Source organism: Pseudophryne corroboree, chromosome 7 (assembly GCF_028390025.1).
Source record: "Pseudophryne corroboree isolate aPseCor3 chromosome 7, aPseCor3.hap2, whole genome shotgun sequence".
Taxonomy (NCBI): Eukaryota; Metazoa; Chordata; class Amphibia; order Anura; family Myobatrachidae; genus Pseudophryne; species Pseudophryne corroboree.
Genome location: NC_086450.1, coordinates 13479617 through 13505935, shown reverse-complemented (window position 1 = coordinate 13505935; position 26319 = coordinate 13479617). Strand labels below are relative to the sequence as shown.

Genomic DNA, 26319 nt, shown 5'->3' with positions numbered 1-26319 from the left:
ATTACCAGTGCCAGCTCAGGAGGGGTAATAAGCAGCGCCCCTGTACCTGTCAGCTTTAGTGTAGACTAGATGTACTATTGTATAGCACATAACATTACCAGTGCCAGCTCAGGAGGGGTAATAAGCAGCGCCCCTGTACCTGTCAGCTTTAGTGTAGACTAGATGTACTATTGTATAGCACATAACATTACCAGTGCCAGCTCAGGAGGGGTAATAAGCAGCGCCCCTGTACCTGTCAGCTTTAGTGTAGACTAGATGTCCTATTGTACAGCACACATTACCAGTGCCAGCTCAGGAGGGGTAATAAGCAGCACCCCTGTACCTGTCAGCTTTAGTGTAGACTAGATGTCCTATTGTACAGCACACATTACCAGTGCCAGCTCAGGAGGGGTAATAAGCAGCGCCCCTGTACCTGTCAGCTTTAGTGTAGACTAGATGTCCTATTGTATAGCACATAACATTACCAGTGCCAGCTCAGGAGGGGTAATAAGCTGCGCCCCTGTACCTGTCAGCTTTAGTGTAGACTAGATGTCCTATTGTATAGCACATAACATTACCAGTGCCAGCTCAGGAGGGGTAATAAGCAGCACCCCTGTACCTGTCAGCTTTACTGTAGACTAGATGTCCTATTGTACAGCACATAACACTACCAGTGCCAGCTCAGGAGGGGTAATAAGCTGCGCCCCTGTACCTGTCAGCTTTAGTATAGACTAGATGTCCTATTGTATAGCACATAACATTACCAGTGCCAGCTCAGGAGGGGTAATAAGCAGCGCCCCTGTACCTGTCAGCTTTAGTGTAGACTAGATGTCCTATTGTACAGCACATAACACTACCAGTGCCAGCTCAGGAGGGGTAATAAGCTGCGCCCCTGTACCTGTCAGCTTTAGTGTAGACTAGATGTCCTATTGTACAGCACATAACACTACCAGTGCCAGCTCAGGAGGGGTAATAAGCAGCGCCCCTGTACCTGTCAGCTTTAGTGTAGACTAGATGTCCTATTGTACAGCACATAACATTACCAGTGCCAGCTCAGGAGGGGTAATAAGCAGCGCCCTGTACCTGTCAGCTTTAGTGTAGACTAGATGTCCTATTGTATAGCACACATTACCAGTGCCAGCTCAGGAGGGGTAATAAGCAGCGCCCCTGTACCTGTCAGCTTTAGTGTAGACTAGATGTCCTATTGTACAGCACATAACATTACCAGTGCCAGCTCAGGAGGGGTAATAAGCAGCGCCCCTGTACCTGTCAGCTTTACTGTAGACTAGATGTCCTATTGTACAGCACATAACATTACCAGTGCCAGCTCAGGAGGGGTAATAAGCAGCGCCCCTGTACCTGTCAGCTTTAGTGTAGACTAGATGTCCTATTGTATAACACATAACATTACCAGTGCCAGCTCAGGAGGGGTAATAAGCAGCGCCCCTGTACCTGTCAGCTTTAGTGTAGACTAGATGTCCTATTGTATAGCACACATTACCAGTGCCAGCTCAGGAGGGGTAATAAGCTGCGCCCCTGTACCTGTCAGCTTTAGTGTATACTAGATGTCCTATTGTACAGCACACATTACCAGTGCCAGCTCAGGAGGGGTAATAAGCAGCGCCCCTGTACCTGTCAGCTTTAGTGTAGACTAGATGTCCTATTGTATAGCACACATTACCAGTGCCAGCTCAGGAGGGGTAATAAGCAGCGCCCCTGTACCTGTCAGCTTTAGTGTAGACTAGATGTCCTATTGTATAACACATAACATTACCAGTGCCAGCTCAGGAGGGGTAATAAGCAGCGCCCCTGTACCTGTCAGCTTTAGTGTAGACTAGATGTACTATTGTATAGCACATAACATTACCAGTGCCAGCTCAGGAGGGGTAATAAGCAGCGCCCCTGTACCTGTCAGCTTTAGTGTAGACTAGATGTACTATTGTATAGCACATAACATTACCAGTGCCAGCTCAGGAGGGGTAATAAGCAGCGCCCCTGTACCTGTCAGCTTTAGTGTAGACTAGATGTCCTATTGTACAGCACACATTACCAGTGCCAGCTCAGGAGGGGTAATAAGCAGCGCCCCTGTACCTGTCAGCTTTAGTGTAGACTAGATGTACTATTGTATAGCACATAACATTACCAGTGCCAGCTCAGGAGGGGTAATAAGCAGCGCCCCTGTACCTGTCAGCTTTAGTGTAGACTAGATGTCCTATTGTACAGCACATAACATTACCAGTGCCAGCTCAGGAGGGGTAATAAGCAGCGCCCTGTACCTGTCAGCTTTAGTGTAGACTAGATGTCCTATTGTACAGCACACATTACCAGTGCCAGCTCAGGAGGGGTAATAAGCAGCGCCCCTGTACCTGTCAGCTTTAGTGTAGACTAGATGTCCTATTGTACAGCACACATTACCAGTGCCAGCTCAGGAGGGGTAATAAGCAGCGCCCCTGTACCTGTCAGCTTTAGTGTAGACTAGATGTCCTATTGTATAGCACATAACATTACCAGTGCCAGCTCAGGAGGGGTAATAAGCTGCGCCCCTGTACCTGTCAGCTTTAGTGTAGACTAGATGTCCTATTGTATAGCACATAACATTACCAGTGCCAGCTCAGGAGGGGTAATAAGCAGCGCCCCTGTACCTGTCAGCTTTAGTGTAGACTAGATGTCCTATTGTATAGCACACATTACCAGTGCCAGCTCAGGAGGGGTAATAAGCAGCACCCCTGTACCTGTCAGCTTTAGTATAGACTAGATGTCCTATTGTATAGCACATAACATTACCAGTGCCAGCTCAGGAGGGGTAATAAGCAGCACCCCTGTACCTGTCAGCTTTAGTATAGACTAGATGTCCTATTGTATAGCACATAACATTACCAGTGCCAGCTCAGGAGGGGTAATAAGCAGCACCCCTGTACCTGTCAGCTTTAGTATAGACTAGATGTCCTATTGTATAGCACATAACATTACCAGTGCCAGCTCAGGAGGGGTAATAAGCAGCACCCCTGTACCTGTCAGCTTTAGTGTAGACTAGATGTCCTATTGTATAGCACATAACATTACCAGTGCCAGCTCAGGAGGGGTAATAAGCAGCGCCCCTGTACCTGTCAGCTTTAGTGTAGACTAGATGTCCTATTGTATAGCACATAACATTACCAGTGCCAGCTCAGGAGGGGTAATAAGCAGCGCCCCTGTACCTGTCAGCTTTAGTGTAGACTAGATGTCCTATTGTATAGCACATAACATTACCAGTGCCAGCTCAGGAGGGGTAATAAGCAGCACCCCTGTACCTGTCAGCTTTAGTGTATACTAGATGTCCTATTGTACAGCACACATTACCAGTGCCAGCTCAGGAGGGGTAATAAGCAGCGCCCCTGTACCTGTCAGCTTTAGTGTAGACTAGATGTCCTATTGTATAGCACACATTACCAGTGCCAGCTCAGGAGGGGTAATAAGCAGCGCCCGTGTACCTGTCAGCTTTAGTGTAGACTAGATGTCCTATTGTACAGCACACATTACCAGTGCCAGCTCAGGAGGGGTAATAAGCAGCGCCCCTGTACCTGTCAGCTTTAGTGTAGACTAGATGTCCTATTGTACAGCACATAACATTACCAGTGACAGCTCAGGAGGGGTAGTAAGCAGCGCCCCTGTACCTGTCAGGAGGGGTAATAAGCAGCGCCCCTGTACCTGTCAGCTTTACTTACAGAGTTACACAGTACTTCTACACGCCCGCAGCGGAGACATTCGCAGATTCTCCCACAGTATCTGGATAAGGGATCGCAGCTGTGAATGTATTAGCATACTACTATGAATAAGGCCCAATGTCCAGTATCTCTAAATATAAAGTTTATGGGCATGCTGGCACTTCTAGTACTACAAGCACCAGCATATCCATTGTTGCCAGGCATGCTGCCACTTGGAGAACTACAAGTGCCACCATGTAATCACACACATGAATGTGGACACCTGTAGGTGCAACTTACATAATGGTAAACAAAACCACAGACTCACTAATTATCAAAATGTTTTATTAGAACCCCCCCCCTCCCCCCATCACACACATGGCTTATCCCCCCTGTAATACATAGAAGTGATATACTGGTAACGTTTCCTATGCTTAAAGCTTACGTAACACTTATAATGTGCCATACGGTAACTTACTAAACATATAGATGTGATATAATATACACAGGGCACAAATTACCAGGGATAACACTACATCTGTGGACCCCACATAGCAATGTATGGGAGACTGTGATTTATAGGCCTATCTCCAAATAGATGCACAGATGTGACAATGAACCTGCAAAACATTGAGAACTATTTTATCACTTTTTCTACCGACTGATCTGCACTTAAAAACAAAACCCTGAATGTGTCACGTCCCCCATTTATCCCCCTCCAACTGACTATAAAGGACCCCACTGTAATCATGTCTCAGGAGCTGCTACAGCAGCTGATCATGCCTGGTGATGATGTCACAGACACATGACATCACAGACACAGGACGTTAGAATTCTCACTTCTCAGTACGAGTTGCATAATGGAGGTAGGTTTTATTTCAGCTCCCTCATTTCTTTTATATTCAGGCTCTTATCTTGCCCTAAACTATTTTCTGTTATCTCCAAACGTCATTCTAATTTAGGGCTCTATCCAGGATGTTCAATTTCTTGTAAAAAAAAAAAAAAATGCAAAAAAGAGGGTTTCCGTATTTAACACAAACCCACTATTCAGTAAAGGGTTAACGGAGAAGTAACGCAAATTATCTTCTCTATTCATAACCATCTGGCTGAATATCGCACAGTAGGGATCACTCCATTCATCTCTACTGTGGTGTAATGTTTTATGCTATTCAGCAAGCATATAAACGGTATTCTTCCTGAGAAATCCTTACTTTATATAACGCCATTTCATAACGTCCTTATATAAAGAAAATCCTTCATTCTGACATAAAATGCAGGGACTGGGGGAATTCCCATCAGCCCCTGCAGCATTATTACACTCTGCCCTGTTCTCTCATCTTCTCTGTACTGCGGTTTTATTATTACTATTGCATTAGAGAACAGTACAATAAGTTTATTGAAACAAGCACTCTCTTACAACTGCCTTAGAGCTACAAGTGCATGTCTAATAACAATGTATACCAAATATTTTAAAGATATAAAATACATTAAAAACTGTTATTTCACTGATAATTTATTAATAAACAACTATGGCCCTCATTCCGAGTTGTTCGCTCGCAACAGTGGCAAACGCAGGATTTGCATGGGGGGGTTTCCAGAACTGGGCGGAGCCAATCACGGGGGTGGGGACTGAGGTGACCCAGTATATGCTGGGTCCGTAAAACTAGTGTGTATGTGTGTGTATATATATATATATATATCTACACATATATATATATACACATATATCTACACACACACATATATATATATATATATATATACACATACACACACACATACATATACACGGGTGGTCTTCAGTATGCCAGCGGCCGGGCTCCCGGCGACCAGCATACCGGCGCCGGGAGCCTGACCGCCGGCATACCGACACTTATTCTACCTCGTGGGGGTCCACGACCCCCCTGGAGGGAGAATAGAATAGTGTGGCGCGCGTAGCGTGGCGAGCGCAGCGAGCCCGCAAGGGGCTCATTTGCGCTCGCCACACTGTTGGTAAGCCGGCGGCCGGCCTCCCGGCGCCGGTATGCTGGTCGCCGGGAGGCCGGCCGCCGGGAGATCGTAGTGAACCCATATACACATATACATAGCATATTAAACATGCATACATATATATATATATATATATATATATACACACACACACATACAGTACACATATATATATACACATGTATATATATATATATATATATATATATACATCATATGTGTGTGTGTGTGTGTTTATATGTATGTATGTATATACATGTGTATATATGTAGGCACATGGATATATATGTACTATAATTAAAATAAAGTAAACTTTTATTGCACTTGCAAGTGCCACCAGGAGGACGCTAGACAGTCATTAATAATACTCATGCAGCTAAAAAAAAAAAATTTATTTTTTTTTTTTTAGTGGAGGGGGTTTCTGGGTACTCGGAAACCCCCCCTGGGTGCGCCACTGCGCAAGGCGATTTTAGCAGTATTGCACACGCTAAGCCGCTGCCTACTGGGAGTGAATCTTAGCTTCTTAAAATTGCGAACGAAAGATTCGCAATATTGCGATTACACATCTCGTAGCAGTTTCAGAGTAGCTTCAGACTTACTCGGCATCTGCGATCAGTTCAGTGCTTATCGTTCCTGGTTTGACGTCACAAACACACCCAGCGTTCGCCCAGACACTCCTCCGTTTCTCCAGCCACTCCTGCGTTTTTTCCGGAAACGGTAGCGTTTTTTCCCACACGCCCATAAAACGGCCTGTTTCCGCCCAGTAACACCCATTTCCTGTCAATCACACTACGATCGCCTGAGCGAAGAAAAAGCCGTGAGTAAAAATCCAAACTTCATAGCAAATTTACTTGGCGCAGTCGCAGTGCGGACATTGCGCATGCGCACTAAGCGAAAAAACGCTGCGATGCGAAGAAATTTTCCGAGTGAACGACTCGGAATGACCTCCCATAGACGATATATAATGAAAGTGAATGCTAGTATGTAAATGTCGCCATCTAGTGGCGATACCTGAAAATAACAGGCCAAGTGCAGAATTAAATATATGATGGGGAAACTACACAGGGAAACCGATTGTTATTCTAAAAAAACACTGTAAGCCTAAGATTTTATTCAAAGTATTTATTTAAAGTTTCTTATGTAGCGCAGCATATTCCGTTGTGCTTTATCATTGGTTCATCCCTTAAAGAACCAGTTGGAAAGACCATCTTGCCTCTCTCTGTAATAATAATTTACCCCGGTCTCCTCCTTTTGCCATAGGGGGTATATGAGCCACAATTTTGTGCTCTATGGACATCAGTGAATGAACCATAGTGGCCAAGTGTCTCAGCACGGGCTGATCGCGTTTCCCTGAAAGGATGGCGCAATATCACTGATCTGTGCAGTGCCATCCTTTCTTTACACCAGTGATCGCAAAAACGCGCTATAGCGCATATTTTACCCGAAATTGAGGACCAGTGACTCCGTTTTTAAAAAAGGGTGGGTCCCCGGGGACGCGCTCCACTGGGATTGGCTATAAGTTTAATGAATGATGTCTCCCTTGCCCGGCTGCAGAGAGGATTCTAAAAGTGAAGGAGGAGCCAATCGGCAAGGGAGGGAGACATCATTCATTAAACCTGTGGCTGTCAGCTGACTGAGGAGGACGTGGTGACCCCTCCCCCCTACGTCTAGTGGCAGTGAGGATTGCGGTGCAAGGTGGGGGTGGGGGGCTACTATCCTGCCATACGCTGGGATCAGAAGTCTGCAGGGGACCTGGCGGCGTCTATCCCGCTGCAGTGAGCTGGGGACCGGAGACTTCCTGCATCTGTTGCACGCTGCCTTGTGCATCTGCTGGGGTGCCTGGCCTTGCTGTTATCAGAGTACTGTGGACGGGACTCCCACGTGGGTGACGTACTGCTGTGCTGGCTGGGAGTTCAGACTGCTGCTGCTGGGCTCTGGTGACGAGGTGCGGCTGCATCTCCCCTGCCTAGTGATAAAGCTGAATATTTATCGTATATAAAACACTTTAAGAGGTCTAAGAACTCTGTACGCTATCTACGTAAGAAGTACCGTAAGGGTACGCAAGTTGCGTAGCGATCGCTCAGCCGTAGTCGAGACGCTCAAGCGTCACGTTCGCTTACGGCCCAGTGATCACAGGCAGGCACGCTATTGGCTGCCGACTAACGTAATGATTCGCTATAGCGTAGCGGACGCTCGGGACCACGAGGAGATCACCAGCGATGCAGACGCTCACAACATTAAACCTTTATATCTATACCTTTAACAGTGAGATACACAGTATACCTTAGTGTAGAGACAGAGTGTAAGTGCAACCTGGTGTAACCTGATTAACTACAAAGCTGCTTGAGCGTCACCGACGCTCAGAGAATACTTAACACTATAAAGAATACACAGATACCTGGGCTTAGGGTCCGAAACCTATTATATGTATTATGACTATTATACTTGCAAAAGAATCACAGTACAAAGCATACACTACAATATAACATAAACCAACTAACCAGATAACTATACAGAAAATACAATACAATACAATTAAAGGAAAATACGTGAGAAAGAGTAGAGAGAGAGAGAGAGAGAGATGGCTCACAGTAAGACAATATGATTACGGAGAAAACTTACGCACAAAGGGAAACGATCGCATGCGCCTCGATATCCAGCTCCCGATTATCAGCAATGAGAACCGTTGAAGAGAGTGAGCTGGATACGGTCGGCCTGCCTATTTATGCCCCACACACAATACAATTCAATGGTCCCTACAATCTCATTGTTCATTGGACACAGGAATTCGGCTTCGCATTATAACAAAAGGTCATAGGTTGATTCATACAGGTGGGCTGTGACTATTTCCAACTGCTCAGGTGGGAGGGAAACTGGGTTTCCCGCCGCATGGGTAATAAAGTGCAAATAAAGTAAATGTTCATAAACTTCTTATGTCCATAACTATTCGCACGAGCGATTGATCTGCTTCAAACCAACACCGGAATATTTCTAATTAAATATTCTTCCGATGGATACTAAACACCACTGTATTACTCCTGTCTGACCCTTCGTATCAAACAAAGAGGGATTCCTCTGTTCATAAACATTCTATATTAACCAAACTTTCAGAATCTATCAAAGGGACCATGATCTACAAAATACATTATTAGTGAAAATATGTAATGATTGAGTCGCACGCTACAATCGCATAAACTCTACCGTAAATACGCATACCATGCGCCTGCGGGTGCCCGCGACTGTGAGTATGCGCACGTACGGGAGAGCGTACGCATGCGCAGCACGGACCTGTGTGAGGTGCAAATATGGTAGTGTGCATAGAGATATTTTTCTGACTTTGACAGTCCACCCTTTGGCAGTCAATAATAACTGCCACCTTCTAAAACATTTCAAAAGGAGAAAAATATATGTCAGGGGTTAATTCATTTCCATGGTTGGGTAAGGGAGGAGAGAGGAGTAGGTGGGAAGAGGGTATGACCTAGTGAGATAGCAGAAGCATGTGTGTATGAGTCCATGTTTGGGGGGGTCATGTATCATCGTGCCGTACGTGTTGTAAATCAAGCTTCGAGGTATTGCGAAGTATACATTTGAATTCCTTCTTATCCCGTGGTACGGGTCTGTGGATGGGCTGTCAAACTTTACCAAGCTCTTTTCGGGTTTTGAACAAAATGGGGAGCACATTTTAGTTGATGATACATGAATGGGGGAATATGTGATTGCTGATATCTGTGCCTGTATTCCCTATACTATGTGTGTCAGTACTTGAGGGTTGTAGAAATGAAGAAAAGACATAATTACGGTAAATGCGGTGGTATTCTATGTCAGGTTAATGTACATTTGTCGGTTGAAGTTTTGTTCGGTATCAGTTGAAAGTCGTCTTCTTTGCGCTGTGTTGCCCATTAGGTGTGAGCAAAAAGCTTTGTCAATGCCATTAGATTTACAAAAAATGTTGGGCTAGCGTAAGTTTAAGAATTCTAGGGAAACTGGGGATCCATGGCAAAGTTCATCAAATGTCCATATCTCAAGTGGTCAAAACTTCTTCTTTGGTCTATCCGTTGTCTGTATAGCGTCTCGTCAACTTCCTCGTCCAAGTGGGTCTTTTTATCTTGGAGAAAAACCAGAAAAACAGGTGAAAGAAACGGACCGTAGAAATCGCATTTTCATCACATCATTGTTTCTATCATTGGGTCATAAATCAAATCCAGGTTAATTACAGTTTCCTCACTCCTCAAACTCATTACCCTGGTACGATGTTTGCACTTCATTAAAGCCTGACCGCATCTAAATATCAAGCCAATTGATATGACAACACCTAAGATACATAGGAGAAACTTCCCAACATCCATTATGACTCCTTGAGCCCAGTCTCCCAAACCGGAGAACCAATTTCGCGGGTTCAACCATGACACCCAACCAGTCAGCTCATTACCTACAGCAGCAAGAGTGAGATTGTGTTTTCGGCGAAATTCCCACTTCAATTGGAGAATATCGTCCATCTTTTGGTCTATGACCTCGACCGGATCCTCGGTGCTATTCGTGATATACGTGCAACATTTCACGCCGTACTGTGTTGCCAATGTAACACAATATCCGCCTGTCACTGCTGTGAGGTAATTAAGAACCATTCTATGCTGCACCAGTTCTGTTTTATAAGCTTGAAGTTCCCTTCCCGTATATCTAAACGTGTCATCATACATTTCCGTGATATTATCTAACAAATTTGCGAGCGCCGATATGTATTTATAATTTAGCACTCCTCTAGCGGTGCGGGTGAAATCTAACGCGATTAAGAATTGAATCCCGGTGGATTCACTTATCAGATCAGAGGCCGGATGCTCTAACCTTTCTGTCAGTTGCCTTTTAACTACGTGCTCGTAATGAGTGTGAGTATAAGGAGCTTGGGCACCACGATGTATGTCTTTCATTTTATCATGTGTTACAGTCATCACTTCAGGCAATACTTTTCCAATATAACACAATCCTTCAGAGTTTGGGGCAAGCCACTTGTACGCCTTTCTCCCGCATATGAAATATGCATCATCGGGGAGAACATATGGGACGGAGAAGGACATAACCATATTACACACCTTCCAGGTGAAATCTCCTAACCCTAATTCTTCCATCTGCTTAATACACGTATCAGGTTGTACGATATGTGCACAGTATCCTGGTGATACTTCTCCAACTCTCGTAATCCTATTTCCTAAGGTATACCTATACCGGAAAGATTTTCCTCTACTGGCTATGTGGCGTACAAGCTCTGTATCTGTAGGCATCCTATCTGCTCTATGCGAAAAGGTCATGGTGTGGTTACTCCATGACACTTCCCAATTTCCCGGCTTTCTGGGATTGGAGATGTTGAAACATAATAGGGACCTATCCACATGGTATTGGTGGAGCTTCAAACTAGGAGGACTGGAGATATTAAACCTCCTGTCCACCGGTCTCCCACCATTTAACTCAAGTACCTCCCCTATCGTTAAAGGAAATGGTACTAGCCCTGATTTGCTATGACCTTGAGGTACTTGAGAGCATACCCAACAATCTGTTTTGTTTAACACATTACCCACTAAGGAGTGATAGTCACTCAATGGATGCCGGTCCATATGGATATTAAAACTGGATTGGCATTTCTTAATGCACCCATCTTCAATGACATTGTTACAGAGCCTACAGATACAGTTTTCTTCAGCTAACAATCCGTCACAATTTCTTCTATGGTCAATGCTATCGGATCGTTTTCTGATACTCGCCTTTGCTTGTTGGTTAGGTTGATCTTGGAAAACTACGCCTCCATCTTTATCATCAGAACCCATTCCAGAACCTCTATCGACCTCCGTGGTACTCTCGCCGGAACAGACTGCTCTGGTCAACATCATGGTCAACAGGAAAATCCGGATCACAGTCTCTTGGGGCAAGGCAAGTCCATCTTATAGGAGGAAACGGAGAAGAATGAGAAGGAGGAAAAATAAATTTGAGGGAGAGGGGATGGGAAGTGGAGAAAAACAATAAAAGGGAGTGGGGAGTCGACAACAGCTCTCGGTCTTCAAGGCTCAGGTGCCGCCTCAGTCCTCCTGGAACAGACACTCCAGTGATACAACCTCTACCGTCTGTTCCTTATCACGGGACTTCTCTGGATCAGCAACCTTCTTGCAGCGGGATGAATGGACCCAAGTCTCTCTCTCAGCAACCTTCAATGCTGTAGTGCTAGTCAATAAGACCTGGTATGGTCCTTCCCATCTGTCAATAAGGCAACCTGAGTGTAGAAAATTCCGTATCATTACATAATCCCCAGGTTCAATGTCATGACAATTACTATCAGGTAGATCAGGAATCACCAACTTCAGACTATCATTTTGATTCCTTAACTGTTTACTCATGTTAATCAAGTACTTTACAGTTACTTCATTGTTACATTTCAAATCATCCTGAGGGTTAATCATGACATGCGGTTGTCGACCAAACAAGATTTCAAAGGTAGACAGATTAAGAGGGGACCTGGGAGTGGTTCTGATACTGTACAATACAATGGGTAAAGCTTCTGGCCATGTCAATCCTGTCTCTGCCATCACTTTACTCAATTTATTTTTAATAGTGCTGTTCACTCTTTCGACCTTCGCACTCGCCTGTGGACGGTACGGAGTGTGCAGCTTGCTATCAATTCCCATCAACTTACACATTCCTTGAAAGACATCACCTGTAAAATGGGTACCCCTATCACTTTCGATTATTCTAGGGATACCATATCTACATACAAATTCCTGCACAATTTTCTTAGCAGTAAACATAGCGGTATTTGTAGCCGCAGGAAATGCTTCGACCCAATTTGAGAAAACATCTATACAAACAAGTACATATTTCAAATTCCGACAAGGGGGTAATTGTATAAAGTCAATTTGTATTACCTGGAAAGGGCCGCCGGCAGGTGGGATATGGGATGGTTCTGTAGGTATTGCCTTTCCAATATTCTTTCTCAAACAGGTAAGGCATGACATTGCTCTTTTACTCGCATGAGAGGAGAATCCTGGGGCGCACCAATAGGCTCTTACCAATTTGCACATCCCTTCCTTGCCTAGATGAGTCAGCCCGTGAGCTGCCTCAGCCAGACATGGAAGATATGTTCTGGGGGCCACTGGTTTACCATGTCCATCCGTCCAGAGTCCTGAGGACTCCTGGCCACATCCCTTTGCCTTCCAGACTGCCTTTTCCTGTGTGGAACACAAATTTTGCATTTCACACAACTTCTGTGTGTTAATGGTATTAAATACCATTAATTGTGTGGTGTCTGTCTGTATGGGGGTAGCAGCTGCTAACTTAGCAGCTTCGTCCGCTCGGCTGTTACCAAGTGATACCGGGTCTTGGCTATATGTGTGTGCTTTACATTTGATAACAGCCACTCTGTCGGGTTCCTGTATCGCTGTTAGAAGCCTTTTTATGTGAGCTGCATGCGCTACCGGTGTACCAGCTGCCGTCATGAAATTTCTGAGGCGCCATAGGGCTCCGAAATCATGGACTACCCCGAATGCGTATCTAGAATCGGTGTAGATATTGGCTGACTTACCCTTAGCCAATTCACATGCTCTGGTTAGGGCGACCAGTTCAGCAACCTGGGCTGAGTGAGGTGGGCCTAGTGGTTCCGCTTCTATGGTGTCTTGGTCATCTACGACTGCGTATCCAGTACACAAGTCTCCCGAGTCTGACTGTCTATGACAACTACCGTCCGTGTAGAACGTGAGTTCTGCATCTTCCAGTGGGTTGTCACTGATGTCAGGCCTTGCGGTAAAATTTTGGGTCAAATATTCCATACAATCATGTGTATCTTCCTTTGTATTAAATCCTCCTTCCCCATCACTCTCACCTTCCACCCTTTGTGCCTGACCAGGCACACCTGGGAGATACGTTGCAGGATTTAATGCACTGCATCTCCTTATGGTGATGTTTACGGGGGCCATTAGTGCCAATTCCCATCTTGTAAACCTCGCTGATGAGACGTGTCTGGTTTGGGCAGAATTCAATAAGGCTGATACTGCATGTGGCGTATGGATTGTGAGGTTGTGGCCTAGCACGACATCTTCGCTTTTTGTCACTAGCAATGCTATCGCAGCAACGCTTCGCAGGCATGTGGGAAGGGATCGCGCTACCGTATCTAGCTGAGCGCTGTAGTATGCAACTGGCCTACTGGCATCACCGTGTTTTTGGGTTAGTACACCTGCCGCGCAACCAGCACTTTCTGTTCCGTATAGTTCAAAGGGTTTCCCATAGTCTGGCATACCTAGTGCTGGTGCCTGCGTTAGGCACTGTTTGAGTCTCTCAAATGCTGTTTCGGACTCGTCTGTATGCGAAATCCTATCAGGTTTGTTTGAGGAGACCATTTCCTGCAAAGGTAACGCCAAAATGGAAAACCCTGGGATCCAATTACGGCAATACCCACACATTCCTAAAAACGTTCTGATCTGTTGCTGGGTTTGTGGCAGAGTCATGTCTCTAATTGCTTGGATTCTATCAGCGGTCAGGTGTCTCAGTCCTTGTGTTAGACAGTGTCCCAAATATTTTACCTTAGTTTGGCATAATTGTAACTTGTCTTTGGACACCTTGTGTCCTGTGTCTGAAAGATGAAACAGGAGCTGTTTCGTATCCTTCAGAGATGCTTCCAGTGAATCTGAACACAGTAATAAATCGTCCACATACTGTATCAATACTGATCCACTGTCTGGTTGGAAAGACTGTAAACAATCATGCAAAGCCTGAGAAAATATACTTGGACTATCTATGAAACCTTGGGGTAATCGAGTCCACGTGTATTGGACTCCTCTGTATGTAAATGCAAACAAATATTGGCTGTCAGGGTGCAGAGGTACCGAAAAGAAAGCGGAGCAGAGGTCAATAACAGTGAAAAATTTGGCAGTGGGAGGGATTTGCATTAGGATGACAGCTGGATTTGGCACTACGGGGAACTGACTCTCAACTATTTTGTTAATCCCCCTTAGATCCTGCACTAGTCTGTAACCCCTCCCCCCACTCTTTTTAACAGGGAAGATGGGACTATTGGCAGTGCTGGACGTTCTTACCAGAATGCCCTGTTGTAGCAAGCGCTCTATTACTGGGTAAACTCCTAACTCCACCTCTGGCTTCAGTGGGTACTGTGGGATTTTTGGAGCTATCCTACCATCTTTTACTTGTACAATTACTGGAGCTACGTTTGCCATTAATCCAGTGTTTTGTCCGTCTTTTGTCCAAAGTGACTCTGGTATCTGAGATGTCATCTCTTCTATTTGGGATGGATTCCTATTTGTCATAATGGTATGTGACATTAATTTTGATGGGGAGTCTAACATGTCTCGCACTTCCTGAGCGTGTTTCTCAGGTATGTCCAAGAATACACCTTCAGGAGTACAATAAATGACGCACCCCATTTTACACAGTAAGTCTCTTCCCAGGAGATTGGTTGGTGCCGATGCAGCCAGCAAAAAGGAATGCTTGGTATGCAAAGGCCCTATTGTAATCTCGGCTGGTTTGCTAACAGGGTAGTGCTGGACTACTCCTGTTACTCCCATGGCTGGTATTGTCCTACCAGTGGTTCTCATGCCCACTGTCGAATTTATCACTGACTTGGCCGCCCCTGTGTCTACAAGAAAGTTTAAAGTTTTACCAGCTACATTAATTGCGATCTCGGGTTCACTTCCAAGATTGGCAATTAATTTTACTGGCTGCAGATTACAGGTATGGACACACCCCTATTGGGTATGGTGACCTCCCTGAATCCCGCTGGCAGCAACTACTTGTGAGGGAGATAGTTGGGAACTACCAGAGGCATGCCAGTCTCTGTTTGGGGGATATCTTTTTGTTTCCCCTGTATGTGGCTCATAACTCCGTTTCTGCGGACCTTGCTCCCAATGTCGTGTGTCGTGTCGTTGTCTAGGGGGTTGGTATGAGTTTCGTGGATTCTTTACTCTACAATCTCGTGCCATGTGTCCCTGTTTGTGACAAGAATAACAAGTAACCATACTTGACTTACCCACAGGATTTGGTGATACAAACAAAGGCTGCCTTGTGGTCAGAGCCTGTATACTTACTGACATTAATTTGTCACCTTGTTGTTCCCTGTGTCTGGTGATGTTTCTATCGTGATCAATAGCAGCCTCTCTCAAAGTAGCCACAGACAGACCTCGCCAACATGGTTGTGTGGTCTGTACCCTAGTCTTCAATGACTCTTTTAAACCATCCATCAGTACCGATACTGCTACTTCCCGATGGTTTGTGTCTGTTTTAATGTCCTCTATGCCTGTGTATTTTGCCATTTCTAATAATGCTCTGTGAAAATACTCTGCAGCTGTCTCTGACTCCTTCTGTTTAATGGAGAATATCTTATTCCATTTAGCTACTGCTGGGAAATACTCTTTTAGCTGCAAGTTTATTCTTTTCACATTATCTTGGTTGTACACATCTGTAAGAGGTACATCATGATCTAGTCCGCAATCAGCTAAAAATTGAGTTGCGTCGACATTTGAGGGTAAACATGCTCTCAGCAATATCTGCCAGTCTTTATTGTTGGGCTCTGCAGTGTTACCTAAGTCTCTGATGTATTTTTGACTGGCAACTAAGTCTTTTCTAGGGTCAGGAAATTCAGACACTATGGTCCTTAATTCCATTCGGGAAAATGGAGTGTACATGGCAATGTTCCTAATGGGAGTGGCTCCTGATGCGTCTGTTTTCCCATTTGGCACTGCTATTACTCTAACAGGTGTAATTCTAACAACCTCATTCTGTGTAGATTCTACAGGCTGTGGTGAAATAGTTTCAGCATAATGCATGGTGCCGTACTTACCAGTTGATACGACCTCACCTATCCCTCCGCTAGGTGCCTTTACTAATCTCGTGGGTGGAGCTGTGCCTACTGTGGTCTCTGCTATGGTGGCTGCTAGAGAGAGCGCTGAAATCGTTGCCGATTCGTCCTCTTGATCACACTCCTGAGGAAAGTTCAAAACAGGGTACAACTTGCACGGGTTAATACTTGCATGGGTTAATGGGTTAACATTATCATTAATATTTACACAGTTACTAAGTGATTTTGTGTTACACCTTAGTGCGTCTTTCTCCGCAATCAACTTCTCTCCTGATATGTATGGTGGCGGTGGGGCCGTGGCAATCAGTTTTCTGTTAGAGCCAGATCCCGCCGCCTGAGCCAAACCTCTCTGTATCTCACCTTCCTGTTGCCACAACTGTAAATAATCATAATGCTGGATTCGTCTCTTTGTTGATTTTATGAGACATATCCTCCTCCTTAAATTTTGTAACACTTCTGAGCTGAAGCTCCCTATTCTTGGGAATTTCTCCCCGTCATGTACAGTCATTCTCTCCCATTCATCACATAAAGTTTCTGTGTGACTTCCATATTTCTCACACATTATATACCTGGCCGACCCAATTGGTCGGACCACTGAATCAACCCGAACCGAGGTTGATCGCCCCCTACCTGAACAAGTGGCCCCCATAATTCGAAAGTGTTGCTTTATTTAGCCAACCTTTACGAAAAACCAAATGTCAACAATAGGCTGACGGTGGCGGTTTACCGAGTACCCCACTCACTCGCCCACGCCGACCAATACGACCTGATCACACCGATATGGTGCTGGCGTACTCGACCTAGGGCCCCTGCGACCTGAACCTCTATTTACTGGAACCTGCGAGGGTTATCCGAAGAACACTTACTCTTTCCAGTAACTATTGGTTGCTGGATAGTTCCTGAGTGAGCAGCAAACTTCCCTTAAAATAAAAAAATTACACAAATCACGTTAGAGTGTACAAATAGCGTTTGTGACCCCTTTACTCTAATGGTATTAGGTCAGATTACTAACTACTGTACACAATTACGTGCGGTCCAGTCGTTCAGTACACAAACAACTAAGCTTATGTACGGAAAGACCAATGGAATCGAAACTTACGACTGCGAATTCCTTCAGCCAGAGCTTATATGGCCTATATGGGTGTTGCACCAACCCTTTTCGGTGTTGTGCCTGTGAACTGTATAGCGGACTTCCTTGTCGGCTGTACCTGGACCTCCTGGTCTGCTATGACCTCCTGGTCTTGTTACAGTACGACCTCCTGGTCTTGTTACTGTATGACCTCCTGGTCTGCTATACTCTAATGCTCAAAATTGTATATTTAACCAGAGATGCCTCCCTAGCCACCGTGCACGTCACTTACACGCATGTACCTCACGAGTACTCGACTTTTCTTGTGGTTCAACCTTTAAAATTGTAAAAACACTCACTCATCACATGTACACTTTTGTTTCTATTTCTATTTCTGCGCAGAAATTTTTCTTCAGATCAGGTGTGTTACCAATTAGGAGCAGGATCTGTTAATTAAAATTTCGGACACCCAAAAATAGACTTGCGTTATTTCTCGCCTCGCGTTATTTATCGCTTTGCGTTAAAAATCAACTTATCGTGACTTGAGCTACGTGGGCGTAACCGGACGCTCCGTTGCGTAACGTACGCTGCGTGCGTCGGCCTTTGGATTGCGTACGCAAGTCTTTGTTAGAGACACGTATACGCAAAGCAAAGATCCACCGTAACACAATTTATACTTTTATCAATGTAGATGATCCTTGATCATCTACCACACAAACACACTGACTTCGCCTTATCTCCCAGGCAAAACTGTGTGTTTGTCTATCTTTTAACTATAAACTATGAAATAACGGCAAATCTCTTTTAGCACTTCTATCAACTATAAAACTGGCAGACAGGAGAGTGATATACGAAAATGAAAAAGAAAAAGAAATGCAGATATATATATGTGTGGTGCGTGTGTACGCAAGACAGAAAACTAAACAGTTTTAAAAGGCACTAGCGTTTTGTTCTTACCTCCGGTTCCCGGATTCCTTCAGCACTCTTTACCTAAGCGAAGCAGACGCTTATCCTGTCAGCACTACGAGGGATACAACCTCCCGCCCTTTGCTGAGGGATAATGTCTGCTGATCTACCTAGTGCAGATATGTGAAGGACGGGCGAGCCGCCAATTGATAAAGCTGAATATTTATCGTATATAAAACACTTTAAGAGGTCTAAGAACTCTGTACGCTATCTACGTAAGAAGTACCGTAAGGGTACGCAAGTTGCGTAGCGATCGCTCAGCCGTAGTCGAGACGCTCAAGCGTCACGTTCGCTTACGGCCCAGTGATCACAGGCAGGCACGCTATTGGCTGCCGACTAACGTAATGATTCGCTATAGCGTAGCGGACGCTCGGGACCACGAGGAGATCACCAGCGATGCAGACGCTCACAACGTTAAACCTTTATATCTATACCTTTAACAGTGAGATACACAGTATACCTTAGTGTAGAGACAGAGTGTAAGTGCAACCTGGTGTAACCTGATTAACTACAAAGCTGCTTGAGCGTCACCGACGCTCAGAGAATACTTAACACTATAAAGAATACACAGATACCTGGGCTTAGGGTCCGAAACCTATTATATGTATTATGACTATTATACTTGCAAAAGAATCACAGTACAAAGCATACACTACAATATAACATAAACCAACTAACCAGATAACTATACAGAAAATACAATACAATACAATTAAAGGAAAATATGTGAGAAAGAGTAGAGAGAGAGAGAGAGAGAGATGGCTCACAGTAAGACAATATGATTACGGAGAAAACTTACGCACAAAGGGAAACGATCGCATGCGCCTCGATATCCAGCTCCCGATTATCAGCAATGAGAACCGTTGAAGAGAGTGAGCTGGATACGGTCGGCCTGCCTATTTATGCCCCACACACAATACAATTCAATGGTCCCTACAATCTCATTGTTCATTGGACACAGGAATTCGGCTTCGCATTATAACAAAAGGTCATAGGTTGATTCATACAGGTGGGCTGTGACTATTTCCAACTGCTCAGGTGGGAGGGAAACTGGGTTTCCCGCCGCATGGGTAATAAAGTGCAAATAAAGTAAATGTTCATAAACTTCTTATGTCCATAACTATTCGCACGAGCGATTGATCTGCTTCAAACCAACACCGGAATATTTCTAATTAAATATTCTTCCGATGGATACTAAACACCACTGTATTACTCCTGTCTGACCCTTCGTATCAAACAAAGAGGGATTCCTCTGTTCATAAACATTCTATATTAACCAAACTTTCAGAATCTATCAAAGGGACCATGATCTACAAAATACATTATTAGTGAAAATATGTAATGATTGAGTCGCACGCTACAATCGCATAAACTCTACCGTAAATACGCATACCATGCGCCTGCAGGTGCCCGCGACTGTGAGTATGCGCACGTACGGGAGAGCGTACGCATGCGCAGCACGGACCTGTGTGAGGTGCAAATATGGTAGTGTGCATAGAGATATTTTTCTGACTTTGACACTAGCCTGCCTGTGCTCCATTCAAGCTTTCTAGGAGCTGCTACACACACTACAGCCGAGGTGGTGGTGAGTTCCGGGGTCAGATAGTGTGGACACGTAGTGCCAATCATACGCACTCCCCACAACACGTTCACACAGTGCCCATTATACACACACCCATCTGACACCCCCTCCACTGACACCCGCGATCACTGTACGACAACTGGGGGTCCGAGAAGGTGGCTACAATGTGTATAACGCGCTCTACCTGGTGCAATGTGTATAACGAGCTCTACCTGGTGCAATGTGCATAACGCGCTCTACCTGGTGCGATGTGTATAACGCGCTCTACCTGGTGCAATGTGTAAAACGCACTCTACCTGGTGCAATGTGTATAACGCTCTCTATCTGGTGCAATGTGTATAACGTGCTCTACCTGGTGCAATGTGTATAAGGCGCTCTACCTGGTGCAATGTGCATAACGCGCTCTACCTGGTGCGATGTGTATAACGCGCTCTACCTGGTGCAATGTGTATAACGCACTCTACCTGGTGCAATGTGTATAACGTGCTCTACCTGGTGCAATGTGTATAAGGCGCTCTACCTGGTGCAATGTGCATAACGCGCTCTACCTGGTGCAATGTGTATAACGCGCTCTGCCTGGTGCAATGTGTATAAGGCGCTCTACCTGGTGCAATTTGTATAATGCGCTCTACCTGGTGCAATGTGTATAATGCGCTTTACCTGGTGCAATGTGTCTAAGTGTTCTTCCTGGTGCAATGTTTATATGTGCTCTACCTGGTGCAATGTGTATAACGTGCTCTACCTGGTGCAATGTGTATAACGTGCTCTACCTGGTGCAATGTGTATAACGTGCTCTACCTGGTGCAATGTGTATAACGTGCTCTACCGGGCGCATTGTCTATAACGTGCTCTACCGGGCGCATTGTGTATAACGCGCTCTACCTGGTGCAATGTTTATATGTGCTCTACCTGGTGCACTGTGTCTAAGTGTTCTACCTGGTGCAATGTTTATATGTGTTCTACCTGGTGCAATGTGTATAACGTGCTCTACCTGGAGCAATGTGTATAACGTGCTCTACCTGGTGCAATGTGTATAACGTGCTCTACCTGGTGCAATGTGTATAACGTGCTCTACCTGGAGCAAAGTGTATAATGTGCTGTACATGGAGCAAAGTGTATAAAGTGCTCTACCTGGCGCAGTGTGCATAGGAGGTTCTACCTGGTGCAATGTGTATAAGCGGCACTACTGTGTGGTGTAATGTGAATTGGCACTATTATGTGGTCACGCCCCTTCCCCATGAAGCCACGCCCCTAAAATTTTGCAGCGCGCACTGCTTATACTTTACACTCTGGGAGGTGGAACACCAATTCACTTTCTGCCTAAGGGCACCAAAATGTCTAGTTACACCTCTGGTGCAGGGTGTCCTGCATGCTACACAGCCCAGCAGCATCGTCACCCCATCCACCCACCTTGCAACACTTTTGTAGTGTCCAAACAAGATTAAGATTAATAAGAACCTTCATTCCGATGGGACCCAGAAAAAGACCGGTAGGACCCCAATTTCTAAAAGTGAGGGGTTTCTGGGACCTACTTTTTGTTTGGCTCAGCGCGATCATTGTACACTGTCGTGCAGTTATGCCAATGTAGGTAGATATATAGCCTAATGATATATTTTATTTGCATACATCCACATAGGTTTGTTATATTTTATATATATATATATATATATATATGTATATATATATATATAGATTCCACACGGACCGGCACTCCCTCCTCCACTCAGTCAGAGCTCCGGTGCCCTCCAGGAACATTTGTAAAGAGGCAAGGAAGAGGGCGGCACTCGGAGACTTTAAAGGTGCAAAAATTGTATTTCACAAATAGACCGACGTTTCGGGGTTACAATACCCCTTTGTCAAGGTGAACAGGTGTACAATATGTGAACAACATACCTTAAATACTGAAGAATCCCGCTCTGTGCTCCACGCCCGCCCGGCCGCGCTGCTTGCTGTTTCTCTTCCCGTTGATGATGTCACTGGAGTCGCGTCTGGTTGCCATAGCGGCCAAATATGCTAAACGGCCGGGCTGCGGCGCTGCATAAGTGAGAAAAGAAGTGACTGACTAAAGTACAGCACCCAACCACCGCACCTAGGTAAAAGAAAGGCTCAACTAGAAAAGCAACCACTGAGATATCAGACATGATCGCGGGGGATAATTGCGATAAAACGTAAGGTTGCTGAAAGCACCTTATACATTTCTTTCAGACTGGAAAAGTATTCAAACAACTAAAAATTTAAGAAATTATCACAAAGCATAAAGAGGAAAATAATAGTGGGGTAAGCCAACATTAAATAAATAACTAAAGGGGGGGTTCAATAAATAGAAAACTCTCCCCTTCTCAATAGCTGCTCATCTTATATTTAGATACTGACTGGTATTTCAGTGGTCTGTATAAAGAAACACTTCCCAGTGAGGATTCAAGAGAATGATTAACTAACTATAAGGGAACTAATAGGTATGGCTACTTAAAGATATTCAAACTCAGTTTCTCATTGAGGCCATTCGGACTGGTAGTCCCGAGTTCGTAAATCCATCTAGCCTCCAGCTGTAACAGTCTACCATCTCTATCACCTCCTCTGACATGTTTAGGGACGTGATCAATAATTTGGTGGCGTAAGTCCTTCATAGTATGGCCCGCTGTTGCAAAATGTCTCGCCACTGGTTGCTCAGATTCCTTACCCTGCAGCGCTTGTTTGATGGCTGAGCGACGGAGGGCCATCCTCTCTCTGAAGGTTCTAATAGACTTCCCCACATAGTGGAGATCACACGGGCATTTAATAATATAAATGATGTGAGTGGTGGTGCATGTAAGAAACATGCTTGATTCTGTAGACCCTGTCACGGTGGGGATGCTTAAAGCTCGTGCTGGTAATCATATATTCACATGTTGTGCATTTAATGCATTTGTAACAACCGTTTTTTTTTTTCCCCAAAAATACAGAATGAGGTCGTCCTTGTCTGTCCAGTTCGGCTTGAAAGCCCGTGACATCTGAATGGACCACTCTGTCCTTAATATTCCTACCACGCTGGTAGCACATCATAGGTCTTCTATTATTAAGAGAAGGAAGAGCCTCATCAGAGGCCACTATAGGCCACAAGGCTCTAGTGCCTCTTTGCACCACTGGGCTGGAGGTGTTGTACCTTGTAGAGAATGGGATGACAGATTTTTGTTGTTGAGGTCTTGATGTTAACAGCAACTCTCTGGGAATCCGCATAACTTCCTTCTTATGCCTAAGGAGGAGCCGGCGGTTGTATCCTCTCTCCAAGAATTTAGTCACCATGCGATCCAATTCGAATTCCAAGGTGAGGCGGTCACTGATGATTCGTGATACCCTGATCATTTGCGACCGGGGGAGGCCATCTTTGAGAGCCTTAGGATGGTGGCTGCTCGCCTTGAGAAGGGTATTCCTCAGGGGCCCCTGAGGAAGACCAGTGTTGGTCGAAACAGCTGTCGGGCTGTGCCTGTATGTACGCTTGTTGCCTCAACATGGAATAAATCTTCTTCTACTTTTCATCAAAATCGTGAGTGCTGGCTTGTTCTGCCTTTTCCTTTGTTCTGGATTAAGTGAGTGCCTTCATGTTATTTTGCTGCCTTGCACCACTCTTATATTTATGATTGTGGCTTTGAGTGCGGTCACTTCCCTTTTTTTATATATATATATATATATATATAAGGGGTAACAAAAGCAGGTGACAAAGGGGCGCTTGGACCCCGAAACGTTGGATTAAGTTTTGTGTGTAATACACTTGAAATCTACCACAGACTTGGAGTGCCGCCTGCTTTTGTTACCCCTTATCCAATTCAATCTAGGAGGGCACCCAAGCATTGAATCCGGGAAGAGGAGTGCCGGTCCTTTCTTTTCGCCTATATATATATATATATATATTTCCCTCCCCCCCATTGTAAAGCACAACAGAATTTTTTGCACTATATAAGAAGCGGTTGATAAAGATATACATTATATAAATATATACACACACACACATCTAGATATCTATATATAATTTATCCCCCCACCCCAATTGTAAAGCACAATGGAATTTGTTGCACTATATAAGAAGCGGTTGATAAAGATATACATTATATAAATATATACACACACACACAATATAAGACTGCAGCACTGAAAAAAATGTAAATGCGGTGAATCTGTATAAGAAGCTCACATCGTGTAGAACATCGATGTTTCGATGCCCGGCCGCTACTTTTTTCAAGAAGTACATGTGTAGCATGAAAATACTCACAGAGAACTACTTACCTTCACTAGGCTACAATCACCTATCTGGCAATGAGCCAAGTGCAGCCTGGATACCGCGCCGGGCGGTAGCACCTGCGTCTGTTGCCGATGACGTAGTCAAGCCGCGCCCCCATCGCCATGGTGATGTGTACACTGTCTGGCTCTTCGTGTCCCTGACATATAGCTGTTGGGAACAGGAATGTTACAATGACAGGATGCAGCAGATGGCTACAATGTGGCCAAGTTATTACTGAAATCAGTCAGAAACTGTACAAAGGTCATAATTAGATCAACGTAACGGGATTCCTCAGATCTAGATCCCTCTGGTTGTGCACACTAGATAGTAGCAAGAGTGATCCACTGTGACAGGAGTGATCAATTCTTTTACTGTGAAACACGTGTTTCAACTATTAGATCTTATTATAAATCTTAACTATAGGCATGCTGTTTAGACTATATACATATTTATTTTTTTGTTCAAAGGGGATATATATACTGTAATTGGTCTGGTGTTCCAGGGGGGTTTATACAAAAACACTCCAGCTGAACCGCTCATTTAGCCAGGTGGAGGGCGGCACTCACAGGACCGTGGTAATATAGTAATTAGGAACCAGAGTCCTGTATGTAGATTAAAATTTCAGGTTTTAGAAGCTTTTGGCACAATTAGAAGTTTGGGGATGCGGATAGAGAACAGACCATAGGGTTCGGGATCAGAAAACAAAGCCATGTAAAACGTCGCAGGAACAGCCTGTTAATTAATATACACAGTTTTCTGTTACATTGTATCAACGCGATTCTTCTACACAATGCTATAGCCGGGTACTAATGTGCCCTCCACCCCCCCCCCCCATGTATACGAGACGGGATCCGGTCTCTAGGTCAACACTATATAGGTCGACAGTAACTATGTCGACATGGGTTTTTCCCAATTTTTTTCTTTTTTTTTTTACTTTTTCATACGTAACGATCCACGCGGACTACGATTGGGAATAGTAACCTGTGCTGAGTGCAGGGATAGCGGAGCGAGGCACCTTGCCCGAAGCATGGCGAACGAAGCGAGCCACGGGAAGTGACACGGTGCACTAATTGGGGTTCATGGTCACTGTACGCAGAAAAGGACACAAAAAAACAACTCATGTCGACATTTTGACCTGTCAACCTAGCAACCCTGTCGACCTAGAGTGGTCGACCTAGACACTGTCAACCTAGTTACGATCAACCTTCCTTACCACACCCATATGAGACACCATGAGGTCACTAAAAGAGGGTTGAGGAGGGTGAGAAATGTAGGTAGAGCGATGGTCCCACATCCTCTTGTACCCTGGGCAGTGCCACTGCTCACAACCCCTAGTTACTGACCTGCTTGTGTTCAGGTGTTCATGCACACGGACATAGACATCAACTAACTGTGCGCAACACACGGGAGTAGAAACCAAAGTTCTTTTTTCCTTCAATAACCTGCGCTGATCCATCTCTTCCAGAGGGAGAGGTTTAGTTTTACTGTAAAAAATGTAAAACTTTTTTTCTTTCCATCTGTAGGCGTTGAGAGTGTATTTGCATTTGCTGCGATTGGAGTATGCGTAAGTGATCTTTCTTCTTCTCATAGTAACTCCCAATTACCCATTACACATTCCTTAGGGCACCCATATATGTGATATGTAATATGTGTTGTGAGATTCTGTGTTCCATAATATTCTGTATTTTCTGCTTGTAGGTTATTGAAAATACGATTACAAGACCTGGCACCTGGTAGGGTAAGTTTTTTTTAAATAAAATAATATATATACATGCACACATACTGTATACATATTTAAAGGTTTATACTGTCGACTTATCCTTTTTTTTTCTCCTTCTGTAGCAGTTCCCTGTTAAACCAGGTAAGTCCCAAGATGTTTTGCGGCTGTTACTCTGTTATATTAGCCAAGAGCTCTGAAAAAGTTTTATTATATGCAAATGTATTTTAAAAAAT

The 26319-nt window shown here is 44.6% G+C and overlaps 1 long non-coding RNA gene across 3 annotated transcripts in view; it reads right to left on the bottom strand.

Annotated features, from left to right (window-relative positions):
- The window catches only part of LOC134944127 (uncharacterized), a 153435-nt gene that overhangs the window by 31280 nt on the left and 95836 nt on the right, over positions 1-26319 (bottom strand). For all 3 annotated transcript variants that reach the window (XR_010181849.1, XR_010181851.1, XR_010181852.1), the window contains 2 exons: positions 24372-24534; positions 22005-22145 (listed from right to left, as the gene is read on the bottom strand). This is a non-coding gene — a long non-coding RNA (uncharacterized LOC134944127). The remainder of the gene's footprint in view (positions 1-22004; positions 22146-24371; positions 24535-26319) is intronic.